The sequence below is a fragment of the Triturus cristatus genome, chromosome 6 (genome assembly GCF_964204655.1).
Source record: "Triturus cristatus chromosome 6, aTriCri1.1, whole genome shotgun sequence".
NCBI lineage: Eukaryota > Metazoa > Chordata > Amphibia > Caudata > Salamandridae > Triturus > Triturus cristatus.
Genome location: NC_140589.1, coordinates 1,128,221,463 through 1,128,241,064, shown reverse-complemented (window position 1 = coordinate 1,128,241,064; position 19,602 = coordinate 1,128,221,463). Strand labels below are relative to the sequence as shown.

At 41.9% G+C, this 19,602-nt stretch overlaps 1 protein-coding gene across 2 annotated transcripts in view; it reads left to right on the top strand.

Annotated features, from left to right (window-relative positions):
- The first annotated feature begins 1,845 nt into the window (after window positions 1-1,845).
- Window positions 1,846-19,602, top strand: part of FAM120B (family with sequence similarity 120 member B) — a 981,159-nt gene continuing 963,402 nt past the window's right edge. Inside the window, exon 1 of one of the 2 annotated variants that reach the window (XM_085612026.1) lies at window positions 1,846-2,049. The gene's annotated coding sequence lies outside the window, so the exon portion shown is untranslated. Of the gene's footprint in view, window positions 2,050-2,762; window positions 2,804-19,602 lie in introns of those variants that run through there. The other variant, XM_085612027.1, reaches the window with a different exon arrangement.

Here is a 19,602-nt window from a genome sequence, read left to right as displayed (position 1 = left end):
GATGCGGAGGCAGTTATTAAGTTCTTAACTTCAGTTTTCCTCAGGGAAGGTATCCCGAGAACCATCCTGAGCGATAATGGACCGCAATTCACATCGGAAAAGTGGTACAAGTATGCAGAGAGGAATGGAATCAAAGTACAACACACCTCCGTGTATCATCCGTCGAGTAATGGACAGGTGGGATGATTACATAGAGTCATCATGGGATCCATCCAAGCAGCCATCATGATGGGCAAAGATTGGGAGAAGGAGATACAGAACATGATATGGGCATACCGTATCACCCCCACAGGCACGGGGTATAGCCCGTTCCGAATTTTGAGAGGAAGACACCCATTCACCAAAGACAATGTAACATGGCGAGAAAAAACGATAACTAGTAAATGGTCTCCGGCAGTAGTACAGCACAATCTAGAGAAGGCCCGGAGAATATATACAGAATACTACAATCAGAGGAGAAAAGTGAAGGCCACAACTCTGGAGAGAGGGGAATGGGTGAGAGTCAAATTAGCCATACGGAAAAGGAAAGGAGACAGCAAATACAGCCTACCTCTACAAGTGAAAGAAGTGTACGATAGGGCAGCATTGCTCAGAGATGGGAACGTGTGGTCCCAAGACCGCATGACCAAATGTAACAAGATCCTACGATGGCCCCCAGTGGAGAGTGAAAGGACACAACAAGACATAAACCCAAGAGAAAAGGAAGAAAGTAACGCAGCTGTAGAAAGGGACAGGAGAGCAGAAGAGAGTAACGAGGAGCATGGAGAGCAAGTAACATCTGAGATAGAGGAACAGCGTGGAGAGGAGAGTATGACCCCGAGGAGAGAGGAACTGGGCACACCGAGAGACAAAGGGGGGAGCCCTGCAGAAGAAGGTACCCAAGAAGATTTCTCCACTCCGGTAAGGCGCACTAGAGTGGGCAGAGTGGTGGTAAGACCCAGCCACTTCCGAGACTTTGAACTAGAGGGAAGCTAAGCAACCCAAGGAACTTTATGGACCCCTAATTATTTGTTTAAATAAAAGGGGGGAGATATGTAGTGTCGCGCTCTAGTTCTCGCGCGTTGCGTGGTGACGTAGTGCGCGAGGACGGCGGCAATGCGGTGATTTGCGCATGCGCGAAGAGAATAAGTCCGCGAGGTCGCGTCTTTCCCCGGCGCTCTCCCACTGTATTGGAATAAAGATATATATAGTTGTTACCTCCTCATGCCTGGCGTTTATTATTGAATCAGGACCCAGCAACTTTACATCGCCCTGCCTATCTTGCACTGCAACTACTGGAAAATGAATGCTATGCAAGAAACAGTGCACTATTTTTAAAAGCAGTAATTAAATCTAGGAAACAACTCTGAATTTTAATATGCTGTTTTATCTGCATAACTCATTTTTCTTTTAAGAACTGGGTTTTATATGGAGAAATGCTTATATTTGGTAAATGTAATCAAGGAAGTATTGATACTATGTGGTGTTCGGTACCTTCCTAATAATGAACTTAAATAGAATGTTTTAAACTGTGTGATATATACTGTGTATCATGATTTTATGGTTTTGTAATTCAAAACGAAAATCAAATAAAGCGAATTTGAATTTGAACTCCTGGACATTTACCCTTTGCAATTCTCGATCTTGTAACCATTTAGGGAGTATCTGTTAATTTTAAACCATCTGTGACGCCCATATAACGAAACGAGATATTTTTATTGTAAAGCGCTCCAGGACCTTTGGGTAATGCCCGCGCTTTTTAAATGTGCAAAAATAGATAAGGAATTAAGAAGAGCAAGGTAGATGTCCGGAAAACCGCAGGTTCACGAGTCACACGATTTAGCAGCCAATTAGAAAGGCAGAAACATACTAGTAAAGAGATGGAAAGATCTGTAGCCCTGGATTTGCTGGGAAACTTTCCTTCCATTGGTTGCCCAGAAGGGGGGCGCGTTTCGTGGCTTGCCATTTCCCTCTCGGACTGAAAGTATCTGCTTGCTTCACCGCCCTCCATCAGTGGGCGGGCACCATATTCCGGGACCGCTGGAGTATTGGAGTACGGAGCCGGTGCTGGTGAGTATACTCTCCCTGACAGATGCTCAAGCTCCGCCCAGCAGCAGCTTCAGCGGCACAACGTGCAACCGAAAGCCACCCTGACATTGCGCGTCGTCTCCTGCAGGCCCCTCCTTCGTGCGCATGCTGATTTGCGCCGTTCTTCAGGCCCTGGGCTCGCCACCCCTTCTTCGAGCACTTTTCAAGTCTAATTTAGGCATGAGATTCCTGTGTCTGTTTGAGGGCACGGAGTGCGATTTGTAGCCTAAGTTTTTGCCCCGCTCCACCCGTGGCTTTTGTCTTTTATGCTCCGATGCCGGCGGGGCATGTGCGCGCTATAAAATTGCAAAAATAAAATAAATAAATCTGTTTCGCACCGCGGGGGAGGCACGCCTCTTCCCTTTCCCAGGTGAAGGTTTGGAATGTATTATTTCTCAGAGGGCAGCTGTTAAGTGCGCCCCGAGGGAAACGTTTACATGTAAGCATTTAATCTGACGGATTTACCCCGTCTAGTTGCTTTTTTTTTTTTTAAAGTTTAAAATGCTTTATTGATATTATAGGCAATGTAAAACATCAGTACAGAATCTGAAAGCAGCAGGATATTAATACAGTAGAGCATAGTATAAGGGATGGTACGAACAAATATTCTTATAATAGAAAAACTACTAAGAAAAAGTGCATTTTAAAAAGATTTTATTTTTTGAAGCAAGAAGAAAAAAGAAAGAAGAACGGGGGGGGGGGGGTAAAGAAGAGAGAAAGAGGAGTCCTAAAAAAGGTACAATGGTAAACATTTTAAGAACGATGTTAAGCATATAATAAACATCAATATTATATATAACAAGAAGAATCAATTTGATACTCTAGATAAAAACGTAGTTAGTGGTAACCATAGTAAGTCTTTTTTTAATCCACAAAGAAGTGGTAGTGGCAAGACCTCTGTCCATTCTGTGATGATGACATAGTAAATTCCACCATGCTTGATAAGAGATTTTGGTTGTATCCTTCCAGTTAGTAGTCATGATCTGGAGGGAGACGGCTAGACATAAATTGATGAAATTGCCTTTGTTGTTATAATTGACCCAGTCGGGAGAGCGGTTGCCCAAAAAAACATGTTTCATGTGGAAGGGGATATTAGACAATAAAATGTCGTTTAATTTGGACCATATACGAGACCAGAAGGCTTTGACAAGGAGACAATGAAAAAACATGGGAAGAAAATCCCCTTTCTCTGCAGAGCAGGACCAGCATTTGGGAGAGTCTATTAATTTGACTCTATAAAGGTCATTAGGAGTAAGAAATAATCTATTATAAAAATAGTATAGGGTCTGTGTAGTGCTGGCTGAGCGTGAAGTAGTGTGTATTTTGGACCAAAGAAAGTCCCATGTGCGAAAGGGAAGGTCAAGGCCTAAGTCTTTTTCCCATAATAATTTCAAGGAGGATTTGGTTCTGTTAGCAGTGGAATGAGATAATAACTTATAAATGGTGGCAGCTTTAAATTGAGTGGAGAAATCAATAGAAACAGAGGAAGGGAGTAAGTGTTCGGATAGAACGCTAGGGTTTGTAGGGAGGTAGTAGTAGTGTGTGAGGGCATCCTTGAGTGAGGTATAATGTGAGGCATGTTGCAGAGAAATATTATACAAAGATTGGAGTTCGGAAATGACATCAAAGAACCATCTTTAATCAATTTTTGAGGAGTAAGAATACCTTTGTCAATCCATTCCTTCCAGAATAAAGGGCGATTGATAATGGTACATTTTTTTTTATACCAAATCTGGATGCTTAGGGATCCATCAGACAGAGAAGGACGTATACCAAATGGGACTACAAGAGCCCTTGAGTGGATGAAAGTAGGAAAGGACATGCGCTTCTGAGGCGTAGTAATGTGGATAGCAGAGAGGAAAGAGAATACTGGGCATGTTCTAAGGCACTCCATGTGGTACAAGACGAAGTATTGGAATCGGATCAAAAGGTCCAAATTTGTTTAACGGTGAAAGCGGAATGACTGAAATGCTGAAAACGGGGTTTTGGTTTTAGGTAAAGGCGCCAAAAGGAAAATTTACATATGTTATTGAGTCCTGAATTTATAGATCAACGGTGCTATAAGGTGGGAAGTACCGCCTGACTTCCCAGAATTATGAGCCTCAGCTCAGTACAGTTATGAAAGCAATCCTTAGCACACGTACTAGTTGTATACAGTAAAAATGTAACGTGTTTTCACAATGCAATTCAAACAAGTGTGCAGAAGAAATGATTTAGTCTTTTTCTTCCAGATAGTTCTTTTATTCATTGGTAGTCTTCTCCGTGGTTCATAACAGCCAGCCAACACGTGTTTCGTCGCAACTAGGGAATGTAGTCCCGCGACTTTTTCAAGGCTGTGTTTGCAAAAGAGATTACAGAACTAAATTGTCTCTTTCTTAAAAAACATGTTGTACTTAATGATAATGTCACAGCAACACGGTAGTGGGAAACGAGACCCAACGAATAGTGGGTGAAAATTCAATCCAATTGATAAAACCAATGTATGACCAACGACAATATCACCATGCATAGTGAATTCATAAGAAGAGCAGAAACTCTATGATTCTAATCACGATGGAGAGAGCTGTTTAAAAGTGCTTGGGTGAGGAGATGCGCCGAATAATACACGAATCCTACATGTGAACGACACACCCACGTGATGAGTGTCAAGATGAAGTGAAGCGGGTGTGATTCAGTGTGTTTTGGTTCTAAGGAGTGTGACTTCGCGTATAATCACGTGAACAAAAGTTTTTTGTGACGTATAATCGCGTCTTGAAGGTGAACAAAATTTATAATGAGCGGCATACGATCATATCTACCTATTCTTTGCTTGATAAATATGTCTGGAAAAATGAAGATATCTGTATTAAAATGATGTTATAGACACAGTAATTATATTCATAACGAAGATTCGGAGTGAGAAGGTAGATATTTAAGTAAAAGAACCTACTTAGTAGGTGGTGATAATTCCAAACCACCTATGGTTTCTGCGGTATTGGCGTCACTTGTTACTTGAAAATATAATCCTTGGTGCGATCCTGTTACTTTTCAGTACTGCAAAAATAAATAACAACCTAATTATCCATAGTCATAATCTCCATTCAACTAAGTTACATATGGTATGCGGTAATGAACTAGTGGAGCATGACGTTAGTGCATGAATAAAACAAATACGTTTTGTTCTAAAAAACGGACTTGTTAAGTAAAAATGTGGCGGGGGACTGTACACGTACCGATATAGGAACGTATTTTACTATTCATTCCCCCTTGTTAATAAGTTACACACTCAGTAGAATTGTATTTCCTGAATACAATTCTACTGAGTGTGTAACTTATTTTGTTCCACACGCTCTCCGATATTTCCCATATAAACAAGAGCACTGCTTCCGATGGGTGCAATTTAAACAGCGTTTGCCCCGAGGGACTTTTCTCAATTATACAATTTACCGGACAGGGGTGCAACTCGCTTTATAATATAAAAAAAACAAGGGGGAATGAATAGTAAAATACGTTCCTATATCGGTACCTGTACAGTCCCCCGCCACATTTTTACTTAACAAGTCCGTTTTTTAGAACAAAACGTATTTGTTTTATTCATGCACTAACGTCATGCTCCACTAGTTCATTACCGCATACCATATGTAACTTAGTTGAATGGAGATTATGACTATGGATAATTAGGTTGTTATTTATTTTTGCAGTACTGAAAAGTAACAGGATCGCACCAAGGATTATATTTTCAAGTAACAAGTGACGCCAATACCGCAGAAACCATAGGTGGTTTGGAATTATCACCACCTACTAAGTAGGTTCTTTTACTTAAATATCTACGTTCTCACTCCGAATCTTCGTTATGAATATAATTACTGTGTCTATAACATCATTTTAATACAGATATCTTCATTTTTCCAGACATATTTATCAAGCAAAGAATAGGTAGATATGATCGTATGCCGCTCATTATAAATTTTGTTCACCTTCAAGACGCGATTATACGGCACAAAAAACTTTTGTTCACGTGATTATACGCGAAGTCACACTCCTTAGAACCAAAACACACTGAATCACACCCGCTTCACTTCACCTTGACACTCATCACGTGGGTGTGTCGTTCACATGTAGGATTCGTGTATTATTCGGCGCATCTCCTCACCCAAGCACTTTTAAACAGCTCTCTCCATCGTGATTAGAATCATAGAGTTTCTGCTCTTCTTATGAATTCACTATGCATGGTGATATTGTCGTTGGTCATACATTGGTTTTATCAAATGGATTGAATTTTCACCCACTATTCGTTGGGTCTCGTTTCCCACTACCGTGTTGCTGTGACATTATCATTAAGTACAACATGTTTTTTAAGAAAGAGACAATTTAGTTCTGTAATCTCTTTTGCAAACACAGCCTTGAAAAAGTCGCGGGACTACATTCCCTAGTTGCGACGAAACACCTGTTGGCTGGCTGTTATGAACCACGGAGAAGACTACCAATGAATAAAAGAACCATCTGGAAGAAAAAGACTAAATCATTTCTTCTGCACACTTGTTTGAATTGCATTGTGAAAACACGTTACATTTTTACTGTATACAACTAGTACGTGTGCTAAGGATTGCTTTCATGAAAGCGGAATGATATCAACTGAGATTTGGAAAATTAACCCCACCCAAGTCTTTAGATAGTTGAAGACGGGCCAATGAGATCCTGGATTTACATTTATTCCAAAGAAACTCGATCAGTGAACTGTTGATGGTGCGAAAGAACGTATTCGGAAGAGACACAGGGAGCATTGAGAGGTAGAAGTTAATAATTGGGAGGAGCATCATCTTAATAGTAGCTAGTCTACCCCACCAAGAGAGGAAAAGTGGAGACCAACCATCAATGAGAGCCGAGAGTTTCTTAAGAATATGAGAAAGGTTGAGTTTGACAAGGTCTTTAATATTGTTACAATATAAAATTCCAAGGCATTTAATATGTGAGGAGTTCCACTCAACGCCTGAATCATTAAACATGGAGGGAAGACAGAATTTATTTAAAGGTAGGATTTCTGATTTATCGTCATTCAGTTTATAACCGGAGACATTGGAATAATCGTGTAGTAGGGAAAAGAAGGCCGGCAAGGACACAGAAGGGTTAGAAATAAATAACAAGATATCATCCGCATATGTGGTGAATTTGATATCAAGGTTTTGCAATTGAAGCCCTGTATATTGTGTTGAACGTCTGATAGTCTCTAAGTAAGGTTCAAGGGCAAGGATGAAAAGAAGGGGAGAGAGAGGGCAACCCTGTCTAGTTCCTCTAAGGAGAGGGAAATATTGGGATTGACGTCCATTTACCCAAACAGATGTAGTTGGTGCTGAATATAAAATTTGTATAAGTTTAATGATAGGGGGACTAAAGCCATGCCATTTCAGAGCGCCAAATATAAAGTCCCAGCTAACCCTATCAAATGCTTTTTCGGTATCCAAAGTAATGGCCGCCACGGGAGAAGTAGACTTTGAAGCTAAATGTATGATGTTAAGAAAGGTACGTGAATTGTCTGTAATAGACCTACCTTTAACAAAACCAGATTGATATATATTAATTAGATTGGGGATAACCTTATTAATGCGAAGGGCAAGGAGTTTTGCATAGATTTTACAGTCCGTGTTTATTAAGGACATTGGTCTATAGTTCTTGCACAAGGAGGGATCTTTGTCTTTCTTGGGTATTAAACAAAGCATAGCTTGCGTAAAGGAGCCCTGTGACTCGCCAGCGAGCAAAAAAGAGTCAATCAATGACAGGAGATGAGGAACCAAAAATGTTTTAAAATGAAGAAAAAAATCAAACTGTAAAACCGTCCGGCCCCGGTGTTTTATCTTTAGGTTGTAGAACAATAGCCTCTATAAGTTCCGTTGCAGAAATAGGGGCATCAAGAGATGAGAGATCGGGGGTACTATCTGGGGTTTTAGGAATGTTTTGAAAAAAGGAGTCAACGAAATCTAGGGAAGGGTACGTTTCAGGGGTATAAAGGGAGGAGTAATATTTAGTGAAGCATTCGAGTATGTTCGAGTCTGAGAGGTGCAGAGTCCCTGAATCATCTTTTATGGCCACAATTTTAGATTTTTGTTTCTTGATTTTGAGATAATTTGCTAAAAATCTCCCTGCTTTATTTCGACCACCGTACATTTTAGCATTACATTCAAGAAGAGAGTTGCAGGCCGAATCCCAAGATAATTTGTTATATTGCATTGTAGCTTTAATAAGAAGAGGTAGTGTATCGGAGCAATTAGTAGTGACATACTTATGTTCCAAAGATTTGATTTGTTTTAGATGCAATGTTGAATGAGAGAGGGCTTTCTTTTTTTTTGAGACACAAAGTCTATAATAAAACCCCTAGCGGAGGCTTTAAAGGCATCCCAAACAGAATGGAATTGAGAGACAGAGGAGAGGTTATGATGAAAAAACTCCTGTGCAAATTAGGTAAATTGTTCAGAAAATTGTGGGTCTAAAAGAAGGGCATTGTTAAAGCGCCATCGTCTGGATGTAGGAGAGGGAGTAGGTTAATCCATATCAAGACTAACAGGAGCGTGGTCAGAAATAAGGATGGAGCCCATTCCAGTCTTGTTCATAAATTGTAAGGCAGGTTGTGTGAGAAAGATGTAGTCAATCCGTGAGTGCGATTTGTGGACAGGTGAGAAGAAAGAAAATTCGAGAACATCAGGGTGAGAGGTGCGCCAAGTGTCAATCAATCCCCTATTAGTAATGGTTTTAAGGAATTTTTTCTGCATCTTATTTGGAATGTATCTGGTATGGGATTTCCGATCAAGAAAGGGGTCCATTAGTTGATTACAATCCCCACCCAAAATCAAATGTTCAGCCGAGTGTGAGGAAAGAAAGGTGGAAAAATCACACCAAAAAGAGAGGTCTATGCCATTTAGGCCGTACACATTGCAGAAGGAAAGATGGTGATTATTCACTTTGACATTTAAATATAGCCATCTACCATTAGTATCTGCAAATTCATTTTGTAATATAACATTCGAAGATTTATGAAATAAAATTATTACCCCATTCTTATTATTGACAGCAGGCAAGCAAAACATTTCACCCACCCATTGTTTGCGTAACGAGGATAAGTCTTGTAACTTGAGGTGTGATTCTTGTAGCATCGCAACCTGACAAGGTGGGATAGTACCCGTTGTTTTTTGACAGGATTGCGCAGTCCTTTAACATTCCAGGTGATAATACGGAGTACTTTCATAAGTGAGAGGTGTAGAAAAATAGATAAAAGGAAAGTAAGCTAGATTGAAAGAAAACATTGAGTAGGAGAGATTCAATAATCAGCAGATAGTTAAAAGGTATCTACATGAGATCAAAAAAGTGCACACAGAAGAAATTGCGAGGGAGCTGATGACTCAAGCAGCAAAGAAGAAAAGGACAAAAAAGGAGAAGAATACAATATTGAAGCGAGAAGGAGCACAATAAGAGACATAGGGAAGCACAATGAAAAAATATGAAGTGAAAGAAAAGCAAAAGTCTAAGGAGAGGAATAATGTACGAGGACCCCGAAATACAAAAGAAGACAAAGAAAGAAAGGGAAAATAAGCAAGAAGAAGAGGAGGAGGATAGTACTCCACCAAAAGAGATATCAAGTAGAGGATGACAAAAAGCCCGGAGACTTTAGCCACAAAACCATTCAAGGTAAAGGACATTGATGTGAGAGGGGGGGCGGTGAGAAGCAAGACAACCACACAGTAGAAAAACACCGAGAAAAGAGAGGTTTTAACATAGGACGGGATAAAAGATTTAGGGTATGAAGCAAAAGAGTAGGATATGTATATAGAAAAGAAAAAGTGAGGCAAAATAAAAGGAGCTTACCATAGACCAGGGTAGAACGAGGCCAAAAAGGTATACAATAAATACATGAGGGCAACATGGGTAGGGAACATCATCAGCCACGTTGGAAAGGGCTAACCTAGGGAACATGAAAGGGAGTAAACAAGAGAATATTAAACAATAATAATAACAAACAGACCGGACAGTGAGCAAAACACATCAGAATAGTAGTGACAAGACACTCATGGTTTGCTAAGTTCCATTAGTTCTCCCTTGTGAGAATGAATAAACATTCGGAGGTCAGCTGGATCTTCAAAACTCGTAGTTCTGTCCTTGTAAGTGACTTTGAAGAAACAGGGATGAATTAATCCGTATCGTGCATTCATAGATCGCAAGGCGGGTCTAAGGTCAAGGAACTCCTTCCTTCGGATGGCAGTCGACTTGGAGACATCTTGACTAAAGAAGATTCTGTGGCCCGACCATAGCAGCTTCTTGTGTTTTGCAGCATTAAGAATTGCCATGAGATCTGAATAGAGAAGGAAATAAGCAATTATACCTCTAGGTTTCGAAGAAGAAGATGCACTTTTGGTCCCCAATCTGTGAGCCCTTTGGATATTAAATTCCACGGATTTTGGAAGGCCAAATATTTGAATAACTTGAGTTTTTAAGAAAGAAATCATGTCCGATCCTTCAGAATTCTCGGGAATACCATAAATACGCAAATTATTGCGTCTGTTACGATTTTCCAAATCCTCCGTGGACTTTTTAAGTTGGTTTACTTCTTTAGTGAGGCTTTGAACACTGGCTGAAACATCCTGGACATCGCTGACCTTCTGCTCGACGTCTGAAAGTCTGGAGTCGAGGCCCGACCATTTATCTTCAATCCGTTGAAGGTTGGCAGCAGTGTCAGTCATGAAGGGCCTAATAAGTCGCAGTCCCTCCATGATGTCCTCCAGTGTAAGAGGACGGGGTGATTTGGAAGGAGAGGGCGGGTCCTTTTTGAGGCGTTTACCTGCTCCAGCGTTTGCATCTTTACGCCCTCAAGAAGAGGACCCTTGGGATTTGTGTGAATGATCCATCGTCGCGTAGAGGCTGAAAAGATGAAAGTGGCAAGCAGCTGTGAGGCAATTATCAAGACAGCACTAGCGTGAAGGGAAAAAAAAAATCCAGAGAAAAGAATCACTTCAGATTACCAAGTAAGGAGAGTAATTAGAAGTTAGCCAAAAACATTGGAAAAAGCTTGTCAGAGGAAACATTTAAGGCAAATACTGAAAATTAATGCTGAAATAACGTTGAAGCAGCCTCAATCACAGAGAGACTGAAGTTAATGTGCTTGCCAACAGTTAACACCGCTTTAAGTGAGGCAGGGTCAAATTCCCAGAAAGACAGTCAAAGACAAGCTGCAAGTGTTCTTACTGTACTACGTATGTAGTGAGTTCAGGCTGCTTTACAACAACGCAGAGATGTGATGGGTAGATAATAGCTTCGCCGCTTCGCGCTAGTAAAAAATATAGCACAGGGGAAAAGGCATCTAAGATGGCGGTCGCTTTAAGTGATGCAGGATCAAATTCCCAGAGAGACAGTCAAAAACAAGCTGCAATTGGTCTGTATTCCGCGTGTAGTGAGTTCAGGCTGCCTTAAAACAATGGAGAAATGTGAAGGATAGATATAGCTTTGCCGCATTGTGCTAGTAAAAAAAAAAAATAATACAGCGCGGGGGAAAAGGCACCTAAGATGGCGATCGCGGTAAAATGGGGAAAACGTAAATGAAGATAAATAACTGTTCAGACCTTGCCATGGTCTGAAACTTTCACCAGACAGCCCCCAAACATTCCGGTGCCGAAATCCATTATGAAAGCGAGGCAATGGCACCCGAAAAAGGTTCCGTCTTATTCGAGCACAGCTCGATGGTGAGGAGCTCCTCAGGTTGCGGCCATCTTGCGCCGCCGCGCGTCTCCCGCCGCCGCCGCCGCCGCGTGCCTCCTAGTTGCTTTTTAGGTCACATCCTACCAGGCATGTTGGGGACATTCAGAAAGTTGACCTAGGAATGCATTCTGACCCTTGCTTGCCATTGACTAGTATTTGTAACTCACCTTTTGTTGCTGACTTTATTTGTTTTAGGCTGCCCAGCTTGAGTTTTTACCTTCCCTTGCCCAAATCTCATTAACAGTAGCCTTATGAGTGCCCCCTTTCTGTAAACAGGCCTGTAAATTTAATTATCTTGTTACGTTTGCGAACATTGAAAGACCAAGTTCAAACATCAGGCTCTGTGGTCTGAGGGTGCTTGATTACTTTTCATTCTCTGAATTCAAAGGTAGAGGATTTATGTTGGATACTGGGGATAGGAAAGAGTTTATTCCTAGAACACAACAACATTTAAATGAACTGTGGAAGTATTTCAGAATTAGGAACACCATAAAAGCACACTTTGTTATTTTTGAAGTGTTTTGGAAACAAATACTTTAATATGATCAAAACAAATCATTAGACTAATTTATGCACTTTCCACACATTTCGTCTGTGCACTGTATAGTTTTATTAGGAAAACTATGCAAATGTAATAGCCATTTCAATTGAAAATGTGTTTTGTCTGTAATGGCAGTGTGCTGCCACACCATGATTGCGCCACTATACGCAACTCTACTCTCCACCAGTCTACAACACTTTGCACCACTCCACTGCACTCTGCATCACTACTCTCTCATCTAGACCATTCAACTCTTTTCCAATGCACTCTTCACCACTCTACACCACTGCACTCTTCACCACTCCAGTCTAGGCCACATCAATCTCCTCTGCACAATTCCAGTCTACGCCACGCTGCTATACTGCACTCTGCACCACTGCACCTTGCTCTGTAACACTCGGCTCTATGCCCCTGCCAATCCACTGTACACCACTCTAATCTACTCTACACCATTTACTCAATGCCATTACACTCTATACAACTGCAGTGTACCCTGCACTCCTCCACACCACTTCACTCTGTGCCACTCCACTCAATGCCACTCTACTCTTAACTGTGAGAAGGTGGCCTGGTATATGCTGTCCACTAATTCAAGTGGGCACCCTGTACCAGTCCACACGACCCTTTTGATGTATGAGGTCAAAGATAACCTTATTGAAAGCTATCCTAGTGGTAGCTATGGAGAGCAGCCTTCAGACTTAATCTTGAAGGAATGTAAAGCGTCTTGTTTTACCAGAATATCACCTCCTAAATGACTAAATGAAAGGAGAACCACACAGTGTTTATATAAAAATATTTATTTATTAATAGATCACTCTCTACTCGTCGCTATACGAGACTAGGGCACAAAGTACACAATACTGAATCAATAGAACATTCATAAATTGCAAAATACACAGCGGGCTCCAGGGGGAGACCGAACCACATACTAAAACAAGCATTGGCATAGCCAATAGGTCTCTCAATTCAATTCAATTCAATTCAAATGATCTTTATTCGGAATTTGGTACATCCATAAAAGTACATACAGAATAAAACACATAAAAACATATATAAAAATTAAGAACAAGATTTCCAGTTGGGTTTGAGCAGCATATATAACGTAAAGTGCATAGTACATAATAAGGATATACATTAGTCTATTAGTATATGTAGTCGTAGATTCCACTTTATCCACTTCCAAAATAATCATACAGATCCAAACACACATATAATTGATTCTGTATACAATTTATATCAGAATGGTAAGGAGCAATGTGCATTCAGTGACCATTATGCGTGTTCCATGCTTGCCCTAGATCTCACACAGACTTTTATAAAACAATTTACAGTATGTATAACCTCGTCTGTTGGCAACATTTGTAGGAATCTCAATGCCAGATTAAAGTCCCTTAGATTATATTTACGGAAAATCGGCATTAAATATTGACGGGTATACAACTTATAATGGCCACAGAAGAAAAAATAGTGCAACAAACTTTGTTTTCCACCCTCTGCACAAGGGCAATCCAGCTCTTCTAAACTTTTGTTATAGCCAATAGGGAAGCTTAGTAAATTGACAATGCTTCCTTCCCGGAACCTGAATAAAAGGCTCCGGTTCCGTCTTCCTATTGGGATTGACAGGTATCTGCAGGGCTTGTTTGTTATCATTGCCTGGATCAGTTAGTGGCAAATATTTAATAACAGCAGGTTTTACCAATTCGGATCTCCTTCGTTCCACCTTATATAGATCAAACAGTGCCCGTTTTACACTGTTCTTGTGAGCGGGGGCAATGGTATTAGGGGCGCTGAACAAAGAACCATGTCCCACGCTCAACAGGCTATTATTGACTGCATTTAACCAGGGTTTAAGGTGGAATCTTTCGTATAATAAACAATCAGATATTATACTGCGTGTTAAGGATGCAGCTGGATTGGACCATATTTTTATCCAAAAAAGCGCGGGCCTTGACCTAATAAAATCAGCAATATATGGCAGCCTAAGTTCATTGTGACAAATAAATGTGGGCGCACAGGGAACTCCCCCCAGCACCCTTCTACAAAATTTATTTTCCTCCAACTGGAGAGACGTGCTGTTACAGTAACCCCACACTTCTGCTCCATATGTCCCAGTTGGTTGGCATTGGGTACGATAAATATTGAGCCGGGGGGAAATGACATCAGCCAGTTTGGGTTGTCGGAGAGATAAAATTGAGTTGATTGATTTGCCAATTTTATTTCTCGCATAGGCAGCATGTGGCTGCCATGAGCCTGTATTAGAAAATAGTAACCCTAGATAAGGGAAGGTGCTGGTGCATTTTAATATATTGTCCCCTGATTTAATTGAAGTAATGTTGTACTTTTTAGGTCCACAGTTCATAATGAAAGATTTATTAAAATTGGTACTTAAGCCCAAATCGGACATAAAAGCAACAAACCCAGTGATTAAAGTGCGTAAAGCATTCGGGGTACGCCCCATTAATACTGCGTCATCCGCATAAAGTAGGGTAGAAATGGGGGAACCGTTTATAATTGGTACATCCTTAGTGTTCTTGCTCAAAGAGCAGCTCAACCCGTTAATATATAAAATAAAAAGCAGTGGGGCGAGTACGCAGCCCTGTCTGACTCCTCTACTAATAAAAATATCATCAGATAATTCACCATCATTATTAATACGTACTCTCGCCTTTAGATCCCTATGTAAATAAGAGAGAAAATATACCAGTGAGTCATCCAAACCATAATCAAGCAAAAGTGACCACAACCTAGAACGATTAACAAAATCAAATGCGGAACTCAGATCCATAAAACCTAAATAAAGCGGGGACTTTTTAACAATGGTATATTTGGCCATAATCAAATTCAAATTAAGACATTGTTCGACAGTGCCCACAAGGCTTCTGAATCCCAATTGACTGCAGTGTAAAACATTATTATCCTCAGCCCAATTCCTTATCCTTTTAAAAATTACCCTTCCAAGAACTTTGAGCGTATTATCGATCAGTGAAATCGGGCGGTAGCAGGCAGGATCCGACCTGTCACCTTTTTTGAATATCGGTACGATGACACTGTTCGACCAGGATTCGGGAATTGAGCTGTCAGCCAAGTTATTAAATAAGTTACATAATAAAGGGGCCCAAAAATTGATTTCAGATTTAATCTGGTCAATAGAAAGACCATCCGGGCCGGGAGCTTTATTACTAGCGCTCTCAAATATAGCGTCCTCGACCTCGGATATTGAAAAGTTCAGTCGGTCAACGGTGTTGGATAGGGGGACAGTGTCTAGAGAAGTGGGTGATATAGCATAAATTTTGGAAAAGTGCTCTACCCACACCTCGCCAGTTATATTGCAATTGATTGGTTTGATGTTAGAACCAAAGGATCTGAGGGACTTGACTTCTCTCCAGAAACCTGTTGTGTCTTTTAATGAGGCAGTGCGCGTGAGAGATTCCCAGTGATTAATCACTAGGGCCTCAGATCTAATACGTAACACGGATTTGTATTTTGATCTTAATTCTCTCACAAGTTGAGCGTCCCTAGGATTGATTTTTAAGGCCGCCCTCAGGTCCCTATTGGCCTTAGAGCAGGAGGAGACAAACCAGCGAGGGCCATGATCTATATTAGGCCTAGCTGGTTTAGAGGATTCTCTTTTAATAGCCCCACAGAGATTACCAAAGGCAATAACCACATCGTCGCCTGGGCTAATGTGCGACAGACAAGTCTCTACTATCTTAAGGTGTTTTTTAATTACTCTAGCTAAAATATCTTTATTGTCCACCCCTTTCCATATTAATCTTAGTCTATCAATAGATAAAACCAGATTTTGTGCCCCAAACTCTGCTCTCGATGCAACCTTCGTGATCTGTGGATTATCTAAGTATATTCTAAGCGGGTAGTGATCACTATATGCGGAACAGATGACTTCTACTTTTAAAATTATGTCACACAATGTCGGACAGATAAATATATAGTCTATCGTAGAAGCGCAGCTCTGGCCTATATATGTAGGTGTTGATATATTGTTTGCAATAGGTCTCTCCTTTGGGGCCTTATAAGTGTTAAGCCAGAGCTATTGACTTTGCCAATGTCTTCAAGTTGTGCTTTAGAGAAGTGTGGCTGCTGAGCAGCATGCTGAAAAGCTATAATAAAAAAGTGTCAGAAGCATTTTTGTTACCTTATATATGACCAAGAAGGCATTATGTACAACTGAACGATCATATTAAAAAAAGTATTTCCAATAAAAAATGTCCTCAGTTTTCTTTTGTTCCTGCAATGCTGGCAACTTATTTCTGCCTATTCCAATGGTTATTTGTTAAAGCTTTTTTTGAGGGGGCATAAACAATCAGCGGGTGAAGGTTGGGAACTAGTACCTGTATTATAACACAAGCAGCGGCCAGACACTAGGGGAGAATCAACAGATGGCAGATTCCCAGAGCAGGCTGAGGTGGTGCTGAGTGATGCTGAGGTGGTAGTGGTGGTGGTGGTGGTGGTGGTGACTGGTGCGGAGACGATGCTGAGGTGATGCTGAATGATACTCTGGTCTTGCTGAGTGATGATGTGGTGGTGTACTAGTGCAAAGGCGATGCTGAGTGATACTGATGTGGTGCTGAGTGATGCTGTGGTGGTGCTGAGTGATATTGTCTTGGCGCTGAGTGATGCTATTGTGGTGCTGAGTGATGCTATTGTGGTGCTGAGTGATGCTATTGTGGTGCTGAGTGATGCTGCGGTGGCCCTGAGTGATGCTGCGGTGGCCCTGAGTGATGCTGCGGTGGCCCTGAGTGATGCTGCGGTGGCCCTGAGTGATGCTGCGGTGGCCCTGAGTGATGCTGCGGTGGCCCTGAGTGATGCTGCGGTGGCCCTGAGTGATGCTGCGGTGGTGCTGAGTGATGCTGCGGTGGTGCTGAGTGATGCTGCTGTGGTGCTGAGTGATGCTGCTGTGGTGCTGAGTGATGCTGCTGTGGTGCTGAGTGATGCTGCGGTGGTGCTGAGTGATGCTGTGGTGGTGCTGAGTGATGCTGTGGTGGTGCTGAGTGATGCTGCGGTGGCGCTGAGTGATGCTGTGGTGGCGCTGAGTGATGCTCTGCATTATTGGAAAACACTTTCCTCAACAGATGGAAACGTTTTTTGAGTTAGGAAGAGTAAAAACGCGGTTTCTGCTCACACTGGACATGTTGTGCTTGTGAATGTCCTGGCCAAGGTAAACACGCGGGAATGTTGAAATGTGTTGTAAAGAACACGGAAACTTTTTGATTTTATAATTCAATGATTTCCCTCAGCTTCCGACCAGGTCTTCGCCGAGGGCCAGCCAGTGCAATCGCCCCGGTGAATAGAAAACGTAAATTAAAGTTCGCTTGACAACGACTGGCTTAAATAAAATCAGCTACAATGAAAGGCAGCAATACAAGTAACACATGCGAGGTATATATCCGTAATACTAACAAGCACGGGCCATTAAGATGTGAGTTAAAGTTTGGCAATTCTTTCTGTATTTTAAACAATCGAGTATTAGTGATGTATTGCTCCCACTCGCCACCCACAAAACATTCTAAAAGTCACACAATCGGAAATCACTCATGAATACAAGTAATTCTTACTTTTCAAAATACTTTTTCCTTTGAACTATTGGAAGCAGGAACAAGCATTTGACATAAAACTTCACACATTTAAAATTAAAACATAAAAAGGAAGAGCCTCACCCCTTGGCTGGTGCCTTGCAGTAGTACGTCTAAGCCGCTCTTAATGACTGTGATGTTAGTGTTGGCACTAAGGTGTCGCATTTATAGGTAAAACATCAGTTGGAGAAACTTTGTGTCCAGTTGTGATTTCCGGGAGAGGCGTGGTTCAAATCAGTTCAGTTCCCAGAAACTAAATCATTGTGTGATACATTTCTAAAAAGTGTTGACCACTGAGAAATATGTTACAATTTCGTTTCGTGCGCATGAAAATAAGAGGAGTTTGAGATGAAACGGTGTTGAAAAGCTGCGCTTTAAGGGCTAGTTGTGGACTGGACGCAGAGGGGACTGAGGGCATCTCCGGGTGAACTGAAGTGCCCCAAATCCTCCGCCGCGCCTGATCCGACAGACACTGCACGGCTGCGGCCTTGTCGGGAGAAGCCAGACTTTCTGTGTTTTAAACAAAGTTGTAAAATTCAGTGCTTTCCAGCAATAAGGCCTAGTTTTCACATTTTCATTTATTTAAGCTGTCTGTATCTCTGTACTCTTGTTAAAGGCCGCTTCTTTTTAAAACAAAGTTGAAAGTGCTGTAGTGGTTCGTGGTGTCGCAGCACATGTTATGTTATGTTATGTTAGGAACATTTGTAGTGCGCACAGCTGCCCCAGCTAAGGGGCGTCCTGGCGCATGACAAGGTAAAACACAACTAAAACTGAGCATGGAAATAGAGAAAAGGGCGCAGCTAGTAAGAGGGAAAAAATTAAAACAGGAAGGTTTTTATGGCTTTACGGAACAAAAGAAGGTCTTCTATCGAGCGAATCTCAATCGGAAGAGAGTTCCAAAGCACTGCTGCTTTTACCCGGAAGGACCGGCCACCAGCTCGGCTGAGCTTAAACCTCTGGACCACAGCGAGCGCTTGGCCCAGTGATCTCAAAGAGCGGGTCGGAACATAGCAAGACAAGAGATTCGAGAGGATCTGGGGGGCTGATCCCTTCAAGATCTTAAAAGCCAGACATAAAACTTTAAAATGAATTCTTGTCTTAACCGGCAGCCAATGCAAAGATCGAAGGGTACTAGAGACAGAGCAGGACCTGGGCAAGCCAACTATGGCTCTAGCTGCGGCGTTTTGGACATGTTGAAGGCGGGTGATTTCTGCCTGGTTTGCCCCTACCAGGAGAGAGCTGGCATAATCCAGACGAGATATTACTGTTGCATGAACCACCAGCTGCCTGGTAGGGGGGTCAAAAAACTTCAGGACAGGTCTTAAGCCCCAAAGGACCCCAAAACAGCAGGCCGCGGTTTTCTTAGTGTGCCCGGCGAAGCTAAGAGTGGGATCCAACCACACTCCCAAATTTCTCAACTCCGTTACCGGAATTGGAGACGGCCCAAGCTCCGGAGGCCACCATCTGTCCCCCCAGAGTTCCTTCCCCTTCCCGACAACCATGACCTCGGTCTTCTTGGCGTTGAGCTGGAGACAGTTGGCATTCATCCAGCTCGCCACCGCCCTCAGTCCGCTCTGGAACCTAGGGGCATCCTGCTCAGCATCCCCGCTGATAGTAACCGCTAGCTGAGTGTCGTCGGCATATGAGACCATAGTCATGCTCCACTGCTTGACGACATCAGCCAGC